This window comes from Macaca mulatta, chromosome 8 (assembly GCF_049350105.2).
Source record: "Macaca mulatta isolate MMU2019108-1 chromosome 8, T2T-MMU8v2.0, whole genome shotgun sequence".
Taxonomy (NCBI): Eukaryota; Metazoa; Chordata; class Mammalia; order Primates; family Cercopithecidae; genus Macaca; species Macaca mulatta.
Window position 1 is genome coordinate 138,440,727 of NC_133413.1, and position 16,101 is coordinate 138,456,827.

General features: G+C 48.4%; 1 protein-coding gene and 1 non-coding gene across 2 annotated transcripts in view; both read left to right on the plus strand.

Annotated features, from left to right (window-relative positions):
* LOC106999943 (uncharacterized) overlaps nt 1-16,101 on the plus strand; it is a 303,356-nt gene that overhangs the window by 188,416 nt on the left and 98,839 nt on the right. Inside the window, exon 4 of the mRNA XM_077942878.1 lies at nt 3,707-3,835. The gene's annotated coding sequence lies outside the window, so the exon portion shown is untranslated. The remainder of the gene's footprint in view (nt 1-3,706; nt 3,836-16,101) is intronic.
* Nucleotides 12,758-12,918, plus strand: LOC114680533 (U1 spliceosomal RNA). Its single transcript, XR_003732747.2, has one exon. It is a non-coding gene; the product is annotated as a U1 spliceosomal RNA (small nuclear RNA).

The following is a 16,101-nucleotide window of genomic DNA, read 5'->3' on the forward strand; positions in this document are numbered from 1 at the left end:
ACTGGCGGGGACTGGCTCAGAGCTGGGCAGACTATGCACTTCCCACCCTGCCCCGCACCCCATGCTCAGCCTGCTGGATTTGAATCTAGCAAGCATTGGGGCCAGGCTCTGCTGACTCCCTGTGAGAAGGAGTATCTGTTTCTATGTCCTTTTATGCGGCCTTCTCCAGAGGGAAAGAACATATCCCAAAATTGGAGCGTGCACTCAGGAGCTTCCCAGGGAAAACAGTTCCGCTGTGTGCCATCTGTAGCTCCTGCAGGTACCATAGTCTACCTCCGTGGTCTATTTTCAGTGGGCGATGGTGTTTTGATGATTTTTACATCATGAACCCAAGTGCCGCTGCTCATTTTGAAGCTAGTTCACTGTCTCCTGCCAAGTGGCCAAGGGCTCCTACCCTAGCCCTTGGTGACTAGTCCTCGTTGCCATCTGCCCACCCAGTTGGCCCCACTGCCTGAGCCACGTTCTGGTGGCATCCAAGGCCAGCAGCTGTGCAGGATGAGTCACCTTGCTGGTAACAGAGCTGGTGATTAGTCAATGTTGTGTGTTATACCCTGGGTCTCTCCATCTTTCCAACAGAGACCTGCCTAACATGTGGGACTGCCTGTCCTTGTTCAGGTTACCTAGCCCCTGTGCAATTCACCTTCCGGTTGGAGAAGGAAGATAATATGGCCCTGCCTCTTGGCCTGTGGAGAGGAATGGATGATCTGAAACTGTGGCTTGCTTGATATTGTGCTGGCAGAGAGGAGAACAGATGTTAACACAGAGCACACCTCTGCCCCGAACCTCCTGGGAGCCTCGGAGATCCTGAGTCTGCCTGGCCTTGGCATTCAAGCTCCTCAGGCATCAGAGCACAGCATTGGGCCCAGCATGACCTTCTGCGGTCCCAGGCGACATCAGGGATGTGTTGTCAGTGTCCTTAGAAAGCCCATGGCTTGCTTGGCCACATCAGGTGCAGGTACCTCAGTCAGTGACACAGCAGGTGGATATCCCATCCTTGAGAACTGTGTCAGGTGGGAGGATAGCCAGAGGATCTGGGGGCAGCCACCTGCCCCTTCAGTCCCAGGCTCCAGCACCTCCCATCAGACCTTCCTCTTCACTCCCTGCTTCTCCCACCGATTATTGGCATTGGCATATTTCTGAGCGAGTTCTCTCCTAGTGGCCTGTCACTCTGTGGGTGGGCAGTGACCCCCGCTGAGCAGGTTCAGCGTTTTCAGGTGGGGCTGTGACCTTCTGTTTTGCACTGGGCTGCAAACACCCCGGTCTGCCCAGGATTCTTGGCAGCTCCTGGGAGAAGCTTAGAAATTTTAATTTCTTTAGTTTCCATGGAACATTGTTTTGTGTGTGTGGCTAAAAACATTAATTAAAAACGTTAATCAGTTTGGCTGCCTTGGAAAAAGGGTCTTCTTTCTGCAGGAGCCATCATGCTGGGTTATTGCAATCCCCTCTTCCCAGCCCCTTACAAGGAGGCGAGGACATCAGCTTGCAAACCGACACTTCAGCCCTGCATTTGCGGATTTGTCTCTTGGTGTCAGGCAGCCTCCTGAGCTCCTCTGAACTTTAGTTTCCACATCTGTAAAATGGGAAGAAAGGGTATGTCTGTCTCCTGACTTCTTGGGGATTCTGTGTGTGTGTGTGTGTGTGTGTGTGTGTGTGTGTGTGTGTGTTCAGTGAGGTCCCAGGAGAATAGTCCTTAGTGAAATGTCTTCTACAGCATTTGCCAGTAACGGCGCTGTTGTTGTAATTCGCTGGATTTCCTTGGTAGTTTACAGAGTGCCTCTTTTACGCACTGTCTCATTTAATCCTGTCAGCGCACCTGGCAGACGAGTAGTGTTTGAATCCACTCTTTTTCACACATGAGTACACTGGGAAGGGAGGGTTGCAGCCAGGCCTGGAGCTAAGAACCTTTGACTGAAGCCCCAGGCTTTGGCCCAGTCTCACTGCCTTCATTTGTTCCCTTGGCCCCATGTGCTGAGCCCCTACACTAAGTCACTGTGGCGAGATAGAGAGAGGGGAGGCCTTTTCATTTCCTCTTGGGAGGAGAGGAAGAAGTTAAGTCTCTAGCATTTGCCTAAGTGGTACTAATAAAAGCTGACGTGTCTATGGGCTTATAATATCCAGAGACAAGTGCTAAACTCTGCAAAGATTCTCACTGAACACCAGGAACAAGCCTCTAAGATGAGAAACTGAGGCTCAGAGAGCTCACGTTTGAGTACTTGTTCAGGGTCCTGAAAAGTCTCTTTAGGTAGTAGAACTGGGACGCCATCCCAGGAAGCCTGAGAAGAGCCCACCGTCAACCAGGAGGCTGTGCCTCTGCTCTTTTTGGGTAATGAAGCAAATGCATTTTGACAATAAGGCTAAAAGTGCTTTCCCAGTCACAATGCCTGAGGCGTGTGGGAGGCTGCTCACTGGGGAGCCCAGAGGCGCTGAGGACAGCATCTTTCTGCGGGCCTAGCTAGTCAAGGGGACTTTTCAGGGTAAGGGGGAATTCACTCTGTGCTTCTGGGAACTGGACTCTGAGTGCAGGATGCGTTAAGCCAGCACCGAATGGGAGGAGGTGAGGACTCTGAGGCTTACAGAACCATTGCAGGCCTATCCGTGATACCAACACATCTAAGGAAGGAAGACGACAGACAACCAGAGGGCCTCAGAGAAGAAACTTATGGCCAAGTTGTTCCTCGGGGAGAGATGAGGAAATCCAAGTGGGGAATACAAGCCCCCCGCCCTCCGTTCTTGCCTGTGGGGCAAGGATGTTTCATCAGCTATTCCAGAGTTAAGAGCAAATTCCCCTTCAGAACTTTGCAGGGTTCTTTATTCTGAGTTTGTGCTGACTAAGCTTCATCTCATTCATGATTTGGCTGCCACAGAATAGGGGGTGGGGGGCCTGAAAAGGGAAAAGGGTACCCTATTGTAAATGTACAAATGGGGTGTTCTGTGGGGGCCACACCGGAGCATCACGGTTCTTGGAAGGACAGAGAAGGTCAGTGCCTGAACCCCCAGGCTAAGTACGAGACGCTGCTTCAGGGTAGCGTAGAAGGGTGGCTCCTGGACCTCATTCTCCACACTGTCCCACCCCTTTTGACCGCCTCATCTAGCCATCCTGATGATCAGTTAAGAATCTCTGGTGGGGCTACATTTTTTTGTTTCCTGAATAATGCATGAGGTCCACAGAACACATGTTACCAGATGACAGTGTTGGGCTCAGATAAAACTTACAACAAAGTTAATCTGATGCAGCCTCCATGGCTCACAGGATCCCCACTGTGTATGAAATGGGCTGGGCACCCAGGGACCGGCCATTCTCAGAATGAACTTATTGGGTATGTTTCTTATTCATCTCTACCTAGTTTTCTTGGAAGAAGGTGAATGAAAATGCTGTAGTAGGGGAGGGAAACATGATTAATGGGTAGGGGCTTATGAGTCAGAAAGATCCAACCATCACTTCTGGCCTGGCTGCCTGTGTGACTTCAGAAATGGGGGATATCAAAACCGTTCTCATAGGATTAAATGGTTTAATGTATATAAAATGCCTAACACAATGCTTGGCACATAAACATTGCTCATTAAACGTCTTCTCTTCTTGTGCTCCTCATTCAGCGTATAGTAAATATGCAGTTTTTATCTTTTAAATGAATGAAACATCTCATTACCAAATCTATTCAAGGTAAACATTAGTATTAATATGTATCCTTTTTTTGTGTGTTCCTAGAATCCTGTTACACTTGGGATTTAGGCACTTTCAATCTGAAAAAAACATATCCCTTCAGCACTCTGGATGGACTTGAGAATTGTCCTTACCTGAACTAAAGCTGGAGTATTTTGAGATTGGAGAATTAAGGTAAGGGACTTCATCCTCCTGATCCTTGTGAAACCAAACATAGCTTTTGGAGTTGATGATCTCCTGCAGCACAACCTGGGTTGTGGTTCTTGACCTCTCGGCGTGTCTTCCTGTGCCACTCCAATGTGCTTGGGAAGCTGGCTCCCCATAACCTCACCTTGACCTGGTTCTCAGAGTCTAGTCCACTTATTCATTGTGCCTACGAAGCTCTCCCTCTATCCCTAGTGGAGGGAGGAGCCCACCATCTCCTAGTGAATGCCCCACTTGTAGCAGAAGCTGCAGGATGCTCCAGCTGTCTTGCGAAAACATGTGGAGACAGCCTTGGGGAAAAGAGGAAAAGGTGGGGTGAGGGTTGTATAGTCAGATTGAAACACCTTCGGGACATCCAGAACATGAGCTCTTCCTCCTTTCCCAGCCAATCTGTGCTTCCTCCTTTCACCTCCTTGAATTCCATGCTCCTTCCACACTAAGGCGGAGGGTGCAGGGGGTAAAGGGTTAGAGGTTAAGACTGAACGCTTCAGTAGACTTGGGTTTTCTTGGTTTTGCTACTTGCCTCCCTTTGGACAAGTCACTCAGCCTCTCAAAGCCTTGATCTCCTCATTAGTAAAATAGGAGATATTGTATGTGTTGAATGAGATATTGGAGAAAAACAGCTTATAGCATGCTGACTTGCACTGAGGAAGAAATGCTCCAAAATGCAAGAGAGTTTTTGCAAATTATTCATCAATTATACCAATTAGAATTCCTTCCATGTACCAGGTTATTTTGAAGTCTTTCATTTGCTGTCCCCCCAGTCTTTCACCTATCACCAAGTCAGCCTGGGAAACAGCTGAGAATCACCTTCCCAGTTGTGCGCAGCCCCTCACCCAAAGCAGAGTCGATTACTTCCTCCACTGGACAGCAGCGGGCAAGTGAAGACATGGCTCCATTATACCATGCCTACTGCACTGGATTGAAATGTCCCTTGCCCCTTCCCCTGCCCATTCCCCTGCCCATTCCCCCTATTGCTGGTGAAATTGCTTAGAGCAAGGACTGTTTTACACATCCCAAGATCTGGCATAATGCCTGACCCAGGGGGAAAGAACAAATGAATAAGTAATTAAAAGGAGAGGGAAAAAGAGACAGAGAAATAACCAAAAGAAGAAAGTTTTTTAAAGGTTCAGAGGAAAGAATGAGGTCAGTTGCAATTTTTTTTAAAGTAAGATGTTGGAAAGAATAAACGACATGATGAAAAGGAAACTGACGTGATTCCTATCATGAATTTGAAAGTTATGCAAGGGTGGAAAGGTGGGTGAGAAGGTGTGGACTGGTGAGAAGACAGAGAAGTCAGAACTGAGAACACAGCAGATAACTGTACTCCTGTTGTGCTACATATATCATCTTTTGTATTGTGCCTTAAATTTTCAAAAGCGCATTTGCATTTCAAATCTGCTGTGATAGTCAGTATTCCTGTGGCAGGCAGAGGTGAAGAGCATGAGGCCTTGCCCTTCAGTCAAGGTGGGGAGACTGGCACACATACGATACTCCATACTCCCTAGGTGTATGTAAGGATGGTGGAGGGGACTTTCTCCATGCAGGGAGACTTCCTGGAGCAGGTGCTGCCTCTTGTGGCTCTTGAAAGATGCTTGTCAATAAAGCACACTGGGAGCCAAGGTGCTGTTTAGCAATTAAAAATGCTTTCCGTTGTTTAGAGCTCAGCACCTTTGTGCATTCATATTATGCATTCATTTTCATTTCATTGTTGAATTTCTCACTTCTGCTACTACAATGTCTACAGCTGACAAACCTTCCTTGGGAGCCCTACGCAGCCTTTTTTTTTTTTTTTTTTTTTTTTTGAGATGGAATCTTGCTCTGTCGCCCAGGCTGGAGTGCAGTGGTGCAATCTCAGCTCACTGCAAGCTCCGCCTTCCGGGTTCAAGCCATTCTCTTGCCTTAGCCTCCCGAGTAACTGGGACTTCAGGCACCCGCCACCACGCCCGGCTAATTTTTTTGTATTTTTATTAGAGACGGGGTTTCACCGTGTTAGGCAGGATGGTCTCGATCTTCTGACCTCGTGATCCACCCACCTCAGCCTTGTAGCTCTTTTTGACCCTCAGGGACAGTCATTGAATTATATGTCTTGGGAGCCGATGCTCCTGATGCAGGCTTAGGGAGCAGGAGAGCATACAGGGGCAGCAGCCTTTCCAGCTGATCCCCATGCCCTGTTGCACCTGGAGGGCTGGAATAAGCTATTCACATATTAGGGAAAAAGGCTGATGGGACCTCAGTCATGTGGCAGAGAATCTGAAAGCCAAAAACTTGGCAGGTCTGTGTCGGGGTGGGGTGACGGAGAGACATTTCCCTAGAATTCAGCTGCTGGGAGCAGAAAGACAGAACAGGGGCAAGTGCTGGGTTTCTGAGGCCCGCAGTGTTGAGCACAGCCTCAGGCAGTCTGTTCTATGACAGAACCTGAAGAAAGGCCCAGGCATTTGCGTCTGTGCCCGCAGTTCTACTTGACCTAAAGGCACTTCTCGCACTGGGAGCCTGCCTGTCTGTACCTGCCTAGAAATCAGCCTGGCTGGGACACACGCCGATTGGAGGGCATCCTCACCTTTCCCACCCATGAGTCAGGACTGTTGCCTGCCATGCAGCAAAGGCACCAGGAACAGAGCCAGACACTTAGGGTCTACCCCAGGCTCCACCTACCACTGCCTATGTGACTCTAGGCGAGTCTTTTACAGCTTGTCAAACTTCTCTCTTTCTTAAAAAAAAAAAAAATTCTTGCCAGGCACAGTGGCTCACACCTGTAATTCCAGCATGTTGGGAGGCTGAGGTGGGTGGATCACTTGAGGCCAGGAGTTCGAGACCAGCCTGGCCAGCATAGTGAAACCCTGTTGCTATTAAAAATACAAAAATTAGCTGAGCATGGTGGCACACACCTGTAATCCCAGCTACTTGGGAGGCTTAGGCACAAGAGTCACTTGAAACCAGGAGGCAGAGGTTGCAGTTAGCCAAGATCGTGCCACTACGCTCCAGCCTGGGCAACAGAGCAAGACTGTCTCAAAACACACATAAAAATTAAAAAAAAAAATTTTTTTTAAGTCAGGGACTTAGCTATGTGGCCCAGGCTAGCCTCCAATTTCTGGGCTTAAGCGATCCTCCCACCTCAGCCTCCTGAGTAGCTAGTACTACAGGCACACACCACACACCCAACCAGACTTCAATTTTCCCAGCCACATCATGGACCAGAAGCCACTTGGTCTGCTTGTGAGGATGACGGAACCTTGCCTGAGGAAATGGGCAATGAATGGGAGCCTGTTTGTTTCTCCTTCCAGCTCCTGACCCTCTCAGTGTCATTCTTGCTCACCCCTGGCCCCACTCCCTGGATATGCAGACAGGATGGGCTTCTTCCCTTTAGACCCTCACTTGCTCTTTTGGACTCCTCTCCTGGCCTTGCCTCCCCCTGGTGTCATCTGCTGGCTCCCTGCCTGATACTGCCACACTGGCCATGCTGGCCCCCTGGCCTTTGTTGACACCGCATCAGCAGGCTCCCGCTTCCCTGTCAAGGGATACAAGCCGGCACCAGTCTTTCGCCACAAGGTGTGTGTGTAAAGATTGCTTCCTGTACTTGATGTCCACAGGATTTTAAAGAACTCTCGGCCCACTCGGAACTCTACACTTGAAACAGAAACATCTTCTCAAAACACCTTTGGTATTGGCCCATTTCTCTATTACTGTTTCTTGTGGTTTCATATTGAGGTTTTTGGTGCATTGCAATTGCCCTGGAGTTTATTTTTAGTAGTAAAGACAGAGTTCAATTAATGTCAAAACATGAGGGTAATTGCAGAGGAAGGATTAGTAAGTCTAGGGGAAAATGTGCCTAATTTTTTTTTCTTCTGATAACATCTTTCACTGATCATACACCGTCACACCCACAGATACGGAGCTTCCTCTGTGATGCCTGTAATGAGCTAGGCCCAAGCGGGGAGCAGTGGCTGTGGCTGTGCCAACCCCTGAAAATGAAAGCATTTCTGAGTGTCTTTCAGGCCAGCTCACATAGCAGCCAGCCACACAGGTGACCACCCTCTGCCGCTGTCACTATGGGTGTTGATTATCATTATGGTTTTCAGGAAAGGCTGGGCTTTGGCATAGTCGAGTCTGATCCTCTCCCTGAGGGCATTTCTTCTGTCTCCAGAAGCAGCATTTCACTTTCCTGAACATCAGCTCTCCTCCCCTGGATTGCAGGGTCTGGGGCTTGTTCTCCGTCTGCTTCCAGCTTTTGGCATTTTGACAGCACATAGGACATGCTTGGCGAACGTTTTCTTGGGTTGCGTGAATTCAGGACACCGACTTGGGGCTGGAAAGGCAAAGTGAGGAAGAAAGTATTCCCCCTTCAGAAGCTCCCCAGTCAGTCTTGAGAAACAAAGGCAGCCCTGCCGTCTGCCCGGGACTTTACAGTTTATAAAGTGATTGCTCACCCTTTCTCCTTTCTTGTAATGCACAAATATCAAACGAGAACCTGCGGCGTGCGACTGCGCGGGGTGCCTGTGCCCGGAATAAAGGAGAAAAGCCGCTGTGCTCTCTCTGAAGGAAATCGCAGAGAGTGAAGCCAGCTTCACGATCCCAGAATTTCACAGATGAAGGGACTGGAGGCTTGGAGCAATCGCATTGCTTGAGATCCCCCCTGCTCATGGATGGTGGCTCTCAAATCAGTGCACGAGTCTTCTGAATCCCTTAAATCTTCCCTGTGCCCGCCTGTTCTCCTGGCACATTCTTTGTACTCTCTCATGCTGCTCCTCACCCCCTCTCCATACGTCTCTACTTCACCACCATTGTTCTCTGCCCACTCCTAGCCCCTTCTTTCAGCTCTGTTTCTTCTGAAGATGAAACAGAAAGGCCCTTTCTCTCTACAGTGCCTTTTGTGGGAAGGGATCTGCTGATAGGGGGATGCGTTTGGGAACATGGTCTCTCCAACCTTCCCTGGGAGCAGAGCCTCGGGTCTCACCGAACCCACCTCCCCAGCACTTTGTGTGGTGACTGGAAGGCGGTAGCCATTCCCTCCTGTCCTCTCTGCCCTTGTCCACTTCCCTGCTATGAGTCAGGTGCTGAGATAGACTGTGAGGAGTAAACAGAGTAGATAAAAAAAGAGCTTTATCCTTCTTTAAAGTCTTTAAAATACACAGGTGTATTAGTCAGAGTTTTCCAGAGAAACAGGACCAATGGAAGATGCAGATCGATGCATATCCATGTCTATATCGATATCTACTTTGATATTTAAATCTGTATCTAGGAGATTTATTTATTATAAGGTATTGGCTCATGCAGTTATGGAGCCTGAGGGGTTCTGTGATTTGCCACCTGCAAGCTGGAGACCTAGGAAAGCAGCTGTTGTATCAGAAAGGGCAGAGGGGTGGAGAGCCTGTGGTGTAGATTCCAGTCTGGGTTCGAAGGCCTGAGAACCAGGAATGCCAAGGGCAGGAGAAGATCGGTGTCCCAGCACAAGCAATCAGGCAGAGATGAAATTCAACCTTCTTGTGCCTTTCTGTTCTATTCAGGTCCTCAGTGGGCTGAGCGAGGCCCACCCCGCATTGGAGAGGACCATCTGCTTTACTCAGTCTCCCGGTTGAAATGATAACCTCATCTGGACATACTCAGAAATGCTGTTTAACCAGAGCTCTGGAAATCCTGTGGACCTGTGAAGTTGACACACAAAATTAACTATCACACTGCAGAGGCACAGTCTATTTACCTGTATTTACTGGGTAACGTGCATCTCAGCTCACCAGGCTGGTTTCACTGCCTTGGCCCAAATCTGCCCTTTGAGTGTTGATCCCTAGCTGACCCCTTTGATCCTTCATAGCCCCATCTTTAAAACAGGAACCCTGAATCAAGTGACTGTAAGAGCCTCTTTTGTCCTGTCCTGATTGTATCCTGGCTTTGAGTGTTTGCCTAAGCTGAGCCCGATGGACCGTTGTCATCTTCGTCTCTGTCTTGCTCAGACATCAGTTAGGTATTTATTGAACACGCTGTGTTCACAGCATCCGGCTCCTGAGACTGGACACAGCTCTTGACTCCTGGTTTTGCTCTTTGCAACCTATTGGACCACTTTCCTTTTAAGATACACCCCTCACATTATAGGAATGTATCTAATTGTTTGTTCATTTTCTTTTTTTTCTTTTTTTTTTTTTTTTTTGAGACGGAGTCTCGCTCTGTAGCCCAGGCTGGAGTGCAGTGGCCGGATCTCAGCTCACTGCAAGCTCCGCCTCCCGGGTTCACGCCATTCTCCGGCCTCAGCCTCCCGAGTAGCTGGGACTACAGGCGCCCGCCACCTCGCCCGGCTAGTTTTTTGTATTTCTTAGTAGAGACGGGGTTTCACCGTGTTAGCCAGGATGGTCTCGATCTCCTGACCTCGTGATCCACCCGTCTCGGCCTCCCAAAGTGCTGGGATTACAGGCTTGAGCCACCGCGCCCGGCCGTTTGTTCATTTTCTTAATTGTGCATCATATCAGTCCATCAGTCAGTTTTCCTCCTGAAATATGCTAAGTATTGAGAATTATAATAGATACTATTAAGCGCCACTAACAAAGTGCTATCCTTATAGTAGTAGTAGTGTTTGAGGCGATGGTCGTGTTAGTACTAGCAGTCATCAAGATGGCTATGAAGAGACTACTTCTAATCTACCAGTAATCATGGTAAAAATAGTAATAGCTCAAATGCATTATTCATGGTGTTTCAAGCACTTTACATTATAATATCTCATTTACTCTTCACAACCTGTGAGGAAATGGAGATGATTATGTAATATGCTCAAGTTTGCAAATGAAGGAATCTTCCTGCGGAATGTTCTGGGCTTTTGCATAATTTCAAAATTTCTTTTCTTTTTTTTTTTTTTTTAACTTAAGGTTAATGTTTAGAAGCTTTTACTAATGCGAGGACCATTTGCTAAATCTGTATAAGTGCTACACATTTGGGTATCTCCATCCCAACATACCTCTTATTGCCATTGCCTGAAAGCAGACACCTTCTCCTCCCTCCCTCAAGGACCTCTGAGCTTGCACTCCAATTCCTCCCTCACACTCACCTTTCTCCTTTCTGTTCCTCTTGGGATCCAGGTTTATTTGAGGAGTTAGGAAAAGCTCCTCAAATATTTCCTTCAACTTTTGCTCCCCATGGGGACTATCTTACCCTGCTCCCATTAAACTCTGAACAATGTTATCAGCCTGAAAAATGGATTGGCATAAGTGTGTAATGTCGAAGCTGGGAGGGACTGTGGCGGCCATCTAGCCCCCTGCTTTCAATGACACTTGAGGAAAATCGAATCCAAAGGCCAAAAGCAGCCGGGATCGGTGGCTCACTCCTATAATCCCAGCACTTTGGGAGGTTTTATTCTTAAATTTGTAACAGTAAATAACAGAACCTCCACCCAGCGTCCAGGCCTCTCGTTCTCTCCCTCATTCCCAGGTATAGGCCAGGTTTCAGAAACCCTGCACCACATAGACCCTGGGCCTGAGTTGCTGTGATTAATAATGACTCTGCTGGTAATTTGTGTCCTTTTGCTTGTAACAGTTTCCTTTTTAGTTTGGTCACCCTCCCAGAGCTGGATGCAACGGAGGCATACTCACTGTGGGATGCAGGGCATCCTGCATCCTGCGGAATTTTTTTTCCTCCAAAAATGAAACCTCGAAGTTAGGACATTGTCCTGTCCATGGACTGTACAACAACACTGAGCCTCAAGGACTCATATTGGCATTTTTCTTCTTTCACAGAGCGTGAGCACCTTGGCTTCAAGCTCACGAGAAATCAGATCAGGACTTAACGCTGGGTTAAACAAAAGTTTCATAAAGATAGAATCAAGGAAAAAAAAAAAAAAAAGAGAAACCAATGTAAGTGCCATCCTCCCTGAATTGCATCTTACCTGAGTCTTCAGCCGCTGCCCCCTGATGCTGTGGGAGGAAACGGGAAAGTGACTGGCCATGGGGACATGGGTGGGGGAGTGTGAGGGTTAGTGGTAGTAAGGAGGTAGTGCTTCTGTGAAGCCAGACAGGAGACCTGAGCCTGGCTCTCTGCTTTGCTGCTTGCCAGCCCTCTGGCTGGGAAGAAGGCTCTTGGCCGTTGTGAGCCTCGGTTTCCTCTGCAGAGTGGGCTGTTCTGAGGACTGGCTGACATTGCTGTCCGTCACTCTTCCAGGACCCTGAGGATTTCAGCTCTACCCATGGGCACTGAACTGAACATTCACTGGTCATTTGGTTCTAGTTTTTTTTTTTTTTTTTTTTTTTTAAAGGAGTTTTACTCTTGTTGCCCAGCCTGCAGTGCAATGGCGTGATCTCAGCTCACCACAATGTCTGCCTCCCAGGGTCAAGTAATTCTCCCCAGTAGCTGGGATTACAAGCATGAGCCACCACATCTGGCTAATTTTGTATTTTTAGTAGAAACAGGGTTTCTCCATGTTGGTCAGGCTAGTCTCAAACTCCCGACCTCAGGTGATCCACCTGCCTCAGCCTCCCAAAGTGCTGGGATTATAGGAGTGAGCCACCGAGCCTGGCCGCTTCCGGTCTTTGGATTCGATTTTCCTCAAGTGTCATTGAAAGCAGGGGGCTGGATGGCCGGCCGGCCAGCCTTCCTTCCTTCCTTCCTTCCTCCCTTCCTTCCTTCCTTCCTTTCTTCCTTCCTTCTTTCTCTCTCTCTCTCTTTTGGAACATCCATACTTTCTGGCACTATAAGATGCTTAGGGCTTATCTTGTATATTTCCAGCCCCAGTTATAGAATCAGCCATTTCTTCAAGGATCCCCTGTCATTTTATTGGAGAAAGGACTTAGAATCCAAGATCTGGGTGCTGGATGTGCTTGAGGTGTTATTTCCTCCAGATCTTCTCAACCGACAGAGCAGTGAAATATATGTGTGTAGGGAGGATGGGGAGAACAATTTTTTAATATATATATATGAATACTTATCTGGCAGGGGACATACCATGATCACGAAGGTGGTTTCCCAGGGTGAGGCTTATCCATTGCACTCCAGCTGTGCTGACCTCTGTGATTCCCCCAAATGTGGGAGACTTGACTGCATAATTTGTGGTAATGGGAGACTACTTTTGCACTCTCCCCTGTAAAAAATTTTAAAAATAAATACATAAATAAATAAATGTATATATATGAATCCATGTGGATGCATGTATGTGTAAATATTTCTCCAGGTATCCATCTTATCTATGTAAAACTAACTATGAGTTCATACTGCTGTCTCCAACTCTAATTCATTACCACATTCACCCATTTTTTTTTGTTTGTTTTTTTGAAATGGAGTCTCACACTTGCCCAAGCTGGAGTGTAGTGGTGTGATCTCAGCTCACTGCAACCTCCCTCTCCCAGGTTCAAGCGATTCTCCTGCCTCAGCCTCCGGAGTAGCTGGGATTACAGGTGTCCACCATCACGCCTGGCTAATTTGTGTACTTGTAGTAGAAACGGGGTTTCACCATATTGGCCAGGGATGGTTTCGACCTCCTGACCTCAGGAGATCCAACCACTTCAGCTTCCCAAAGTGCTGGGATTACAGGCATGAGTCACCACGCCTGGCCTCCATCCACTTTTAACAAACTTGGTTTTTTTGCCCACATTGATTGATAAAAGAAGGTAATGAACGGAGACGTTGGAAAGTTCATGTGGGGCAAGAACAGTGGGCTAAGAACATTGGACTTTTCCCTATGGTCAGTGTGGCCTCATACAACAAAAATCAAGATGAGTCAGATGCATGTAGAAAGAGACTCCGAAATGTGTACTGCCCAGATGTTTGCAAACCGGGACACTGTGTTATGTTCACAGGCCTTTGAAGGTGTCTCTCCCTGGGCTCCATGTGCCCTTTCTGCTTTCTGGACTATCCTGTTCAGCTTCTGTCCTCCTACTGACAGCCTTTCCTGCTTCCCTTTCCCTCCCATGCCACTCCCACTCCGTACAACCTCTTCCCCTGCACACTGCTCCTAGAACCCCTGGGCTAGCCCCGTCGGGGTTGTCCTTGCCTTCCTGGGACCCGAGGCACACAGAATGAGGATGAAAGTGTTGACGTATCATGTAGAATCCCCCACCTGAGTTCTTTCTCAGCCAGGCATCCCAAACTCAATTGTCTACAGAGGCCAGACAGCCAATAAAAATAAGTGACGTGGGCCTCCTGGGCAGTCAGGAGGGCTTGGTGCAGAACTGGAAGCACCAGAAGTAACGAAGAGCCAGGAGATCAGGCCAGCACCTGCTCTGAGTGGTCAGGTACCTCCCTGGTTGCTTAGCAAGTCAGTTGTTGAGAAATGTTTTGACTATGGTCCTTGTGTATGCCCAGTATAAAGGGGGCAATGACCAGTCTGTGGCCACTGCTTATGGCCCTGAAAGTCTGCAGGCCCAGAGTGGCCAGACCTGGTTTTTCAAAGGAAAACTGGCAGGTGGGAAGGACAGAGGGCCTTGCCCCTTCCCATTTGCCTCCTGTGCCTGATAGTGTCACCGTAGCAATACTTTCCTGGAGGCAGCACTTTGTCCCATAGCAATAGTTGATTTAGTGTATAGGGCTTTTGTTGTTCTTGTTTATTCCCATACCTGGAACCAGCTGCGTTGTGCTACTAACAGAGATGACAGCCCAACCTGGAGCTCTACAAGGTCCTCCAGGCTTCTCAGTTCTGATCATCCCACCCGCAGATCCCATCACCAAAGGGGTGTACTTGCTTTATGCAGCTGCTGCTTCTCCCAGACCTCATTGTCCCCCTTGTGCCTTTTCCGTGTTCAATACATGGTTTGTTTTTTATCTGAAATTCTACCCGTTAAAACATCTGGTATGTTTCCTCTTCTCTTGCGAGGTGTATTTCTGTATTTCCTACCTTTGTATCCTCTGCTCGATTCAACTTGAAGCAGGTTTCCAAGCTCATCACTTGGAGGCCCAGGGCATTGCCACTGCCCCCCACCCCACCGCCCACCGCCCACCTGCAGGCCTGTGCCAGGAAGCCCTGTGTGCTGTCTGCACTCCATTTTGCTGCTTGTCCACAACCGTCAACCATGACTGCTCCTGAGGGGCTCGCCAGCAGCCCTGTTTCCCAGCCTGCTGTGTGTAAGGTGATGCTTCGGGTTTTCCACAGTGAACAATGGTTCCCAGAGTGGGCAGGACTCCCTGGTGTCTGCAAGGGTGTGTGACTGTGCAGGGTGGAAACAACCTTGTCAAAATAAACCAGGGCAGTGCTGAGGGGGGAAGTGAGGCTGGCTGGGGGGAAATGTGGGCTGAGTGCTTCTTGGGGGGTTTCCTCTGCACCAGTGCCGGGCCGCTCAAGGGTCCCAGAAGGCAGAGGCTGACACACTTCCTGTAACCCTTTCAGACTCGCCATTGGCCCCCACCAGATCAGGAATCTGTTTTCCCTTGTTCACCTTGAGCCACTCACAGAGTGGGAAAGGTTTGGTTATAGAAGGAAAACAATCCTCCTTCCATCATTCCCCCTTTACTCCTGTGTTCGTCCATTTGGGCTGCTGTAAGAAAATACCATAAACTGGGTGGTTTACAAACAACAACAAATTTATTTCTCACAGTTCTTAAGGCTAAAAGTCCAAGATCAATGCGCTGGGAGATTTGGTGTGTGGTGAGAACCTGCTTCCTGGTTCAGTGTCTTCTTACTGCGTCCTCATATGGAGGAAGGGGCGAGAAAGCTTTCTGGAGCCTCTTTTGTCAATGCACTAACCCCATTCATGAGGACTCCACGCTCATGATCGGATTGCCTCCCAAAGGCCCTACCTCCAAATCCCATCACCTTAAGGGTTAGAATTTCAAATGTGAATTTTGGGGAGATAGCTACATTCAGACCGTGGCAGCTCCCCAGCACAATCCTGCTCGACCGAACTCAGCTTCTTGACCAGGCACGTCAACAATCTTTCTGTCCCTCTGATGCCAGAACTTTATGTTTCTGAGGGTGAAACTTGAGTGATTAATTCACAGTATTCCTCGGGATTCCTCTCTGATTGTTGACTGCATAAATGAGCGAAAGACCTGGATAATCCCTAACAGGTGCCTGAGACTCACATCAGCCCTGGGTGATTCCCCATGGCCAGGGGCCCACCTCAGTTTCCAGGGACCCGTGGGCATGATCATTATGATGAGCCACTACTCTCCAACCTGGCCTCTGCACCTGTGTGACATTTTCCTCCCATTGCTTTACATGTTACTCTTTCTTATTCAGTAGAATGTGCAGATTGGTCAGGGTGTGTATTAGTTTCCTACAGCTGCTGTAACAAAGTACCACAAACTAGGCTGCTCAAAACAACAGAAATGTA